Below are 3,713 nucleotides of genomic sequence, written 5' to 3'. Positions count from 1 at the left end.
ACCAAGCCGGCGACTAAATTTTTTAGTCAGGAAAACTCAAAACCCGACTTTTGGCGACTAAAAATTCACTTTTGGCGACTAAAAATTTATTAAAATAAATGACTCTATAAAATTGATTCGAACACGTGATTTTTGTTATCCGATCGACTTGATTTTTTGTAAGGATAATGTATTTGATAAGTATTAAAATGTGAACAGTTCGGATTATCAAAATGAGATGTAAAATTGAGCCCTTTTATTGAGATTTGCTTAAAGTGCATATTTCCCTTTGTAGTTGGGGAAATTATAAATATCCTCTTGTTACAATGTCATTAAACAGAGTTGATAGAAGAAATAAAATTTTTAACTCTCTTCTTATACAATAATGAAAGTACCAGATATATTGGTAAGGTCATTAAGAACTGTCAATTAACTTAATGATTAATTAATGAAAAAGTTAATTATTATGCAATTAAAAATTTAAAAGGATGTTATATAATTTCCCTAATTATGTGAATGGTACATTTGTAATTTACTCCTTTTTCACGTAGTAGCATTACTGGATTGACTTGGGTTACAAGTTGATCATAGCTCCAAGGTAAAAAAAAAGGCCTAGGAACACATCACAAAATTAGACAAAACTCTCTCATTTGAGGTGGGTGGGTTACTTATTTTTCTGAATTTTCTACTTACTATCCACTTACTATCCAAATCAACATGTCATGTACCTACTATCCACTTTGAAAATTAGTCCAAAGGAGGAAAACCCTTTCACATCTTACACTGTTATATATTAATATATATATATATATATATAGTAGATGTCACATTTTGATGGTAAAAGTGAAACCACTGACTAGGTTCTACAATGTCACATTTTGATGGTAAAAGTGAAACCACTGACTAGGTTCTACAATAAAATGTTATATATTAATATATATATATATATATATAGTAAATGTCACATTTTGATGGTAAAAGTGAAACCACTGACTATGTTCTACAATAAAATGAAGACGAAAACTTGGAGTACAACCACCAACTAACATCTTCGACACGGGCATTTTCTTTTCAAGTCAAAGAGGCGTGGACATATTGGTTGTACGATTCAGTAATCTTGGATGTTGGAGTATAAATACGTGATATTTTTTAATATTATAATTGATGTATATATTAATACATATATATATATATATATATAGTAGATGTCATATTTTGATGGTAAAAGTGAAACCACTGACTATGTTCATCAATTATAATATTAAAAAATATCACGTATTCATACTCAAACATCTAAGATTACTTAATCGTACAACCGATATGTCCATGTCTCTTTGACTTAAAAAGAAAATGCCCGTGTCGAAGATGTTAGTTGGTGGTTGTACTCCAAGTTTTCGTCTTCATTTTATTGTAGAACATAGTCAGTGGTTTCACTTTTACCATCAAAATGTGACATCTACTATATATATATTAATATATAACATTTTATTGTAGAACATAGTCAGTGGTTTCACTTTTACCATCAAAATGTGACATCTACTATATATATATATATATATATATTAATATATAACATTTTATTGTAGAACATAGTCAGTGGTTTCACTTTTACCATCAAAATGTGACATCTACTATATATATATATATATATATATATTAATATTGTGTGGGTGATTTTCCGACCACACTGCCCGCTTAGTAACCAGCTGGAGAGCACTGGCAGAATAGATGGCACACGACTGACTTGCAACAAAAATATAAGAATCCCGCGGTGGTTTCGACCACCCGGGGGCACTCCGACGATCAAGTCAGTATATCTCTCAAAGATAAATCAAATACTAAACTCACAAGCTTGAGTATCAAAAGCATACCTTAGACCCATGGGGGTGCCTCTCTTTTATAGCCAACATAAACCTAGTCCCAATAGAAGCCTGACTTCTATGGACTCAGGATTACTGCTAAGCTTGAACTCCCAGTAAGATTAGGATAAACTCTCTAAGAGTCTTATCTTAATACAAACTGAAGTCTTCTCTCATTCTAGGACTCTTGTCCCTCATCCAGGTTGAGTTCCCTTTTCATTGTAGGACTCTTGTCCCTTATCCACTTATCTCGGATTCCGATATCTTCGGAGATAACCTCGGCCTTGCCGAGATCACCTCGGCGTCACGACCAGGACACGTGGCACCTCGGCTGACACGTCGGCGTCACCTTGCCATGTGTTGGTACTTAGAAAATATATCCCCACAACTGCTCCCTAGGTTCTATTACCTCAGCATTCTGAGGTGATGGAACCTACACTGTTCGTTCATCTGTGCCCCTCTGTCCGAGATCAAAACTCGTCGACCTCAAAGTTCCCTGGACTTTACTGTCCACTTCTGTTAAGTATCAAGCTTCATGCTTTCCAAGCTGCTCGAGATCACACCTCCTAGCCGAGGTTCTTGTTCCATTAATTCATAAACTCTAAGAGCTTTGCAACTACTCCACTCACATTCTTCGGTGGATTCCTGACTTCCAGTCATCTATTTGACTCCAGCGATTTCATATCAGCGTTCATTTCTCTTGGTAAGTTCATAAATTCTTTTATTAAGCTCAATCTTTCATAACTCTTCTGATTCACTTTGAATCTGTTTATTTGTCATCTGTGGCCTTCTGTTTTCTCGTCTGTCTTCAAGTTTTTGATTTTTTATTGCTAAAATGCCTAGAATTGTTCTTGTCATATCCGCTTTCTGTTACTAGCATCATGTCTGGTTCATTACTTTATTGTTCTTCACATGCTTACTTAGTGCCTGTGTACTTGGCTTTATTCTTTGAACTTTGTCATCTTCTTGACTCTGATTTTTCTCTTCTTGTTTTTGTTGTCGTATTTCCAGATTCTTGCCTTCGTTTCTGTTTTCTGCATAGTCTTAGAACCACGTCCCTTCTTGAAATTGTTTGCCGAGATAATGGTAAAGAAGCTCTTCCAGCAGACTGCCAATGCTGAACCATCGTCAACCGTTTGAAGTAGATTAGTCCGACGTCCTTGCCTTACTCCCTAGTTCTTAGGGTCTTCATCTTTGTACTTTTGTTTTCTTTGCATATGTCACCTTTTTTGCTTCTGAAAAATGTCTGTTGTTGGCCGATGTTAACATTCCTTGCTCCTTGATTATCAATCCTTTTTCCAATGTATTTGATAACCATGTCGGGTAATTGACTTCTCGAATGGCCTTGGTCTCCAGAAGTCTGTCTACTTCTTCCTTTACTACTTCGACGTGCATCAACGTTGGCCCTCTTGCTTGTTGGATTACAGGTTTGGCCGACCTGTCGACATTCAATTTGTGGCTTGTGACCTCGGGGTCAATGCCAGGCATTTCATAAGGTGTCCAAGCAAATACCTCAATGTTTGCTCTCAAACAAGCTTCCAATTCTCTTTCTTCTTCTTCGGCTAAGCTTGAGAAGAAAGAAAGGTTCTTCATCCCCCTCCTGGACGAGGATTTTCTTCAGTGCCTCTTCACTCTTCTCAGCTGACTCCTTGCCGACATCATCTAGGACCTCTATGTCCTCGTTTTCAATCTCTGCCTTCTCGGGTTCTCGAATGCTGCAGGTGGATTTCATTGCTGCCATGGAGCAATTCTCCGCCTGCAGTTGATCCCATCTGACTTCTTCAATCCCATGTTCTGTTGGGAACCGCAATAGTTGATGCAATGTTGAGGGAACTGCCCCCATTGCATGCAACCATGATCTTCCCAAGATTTGTA

Source organism: Camellia sinensis, chromosome 7 (assembly GCF_055761805.1).
Source record: "Camellia sinensis isolate YWXY chromosome 7, ASM5576180v1, whole genome shotgun sequence".
NCBI classification, from domain to species: domain Eukaryota; kingdom Viridiplantae; phylum Streptophyta; class Magnoliopsida; order Ericales; family Theaceae; genus Camellia; species Camellia sinensis.
The sequence above is the reverse complement of the archived record's forward strand: the minus strand, read 5'-3'. Positions refer to the sequence as shown.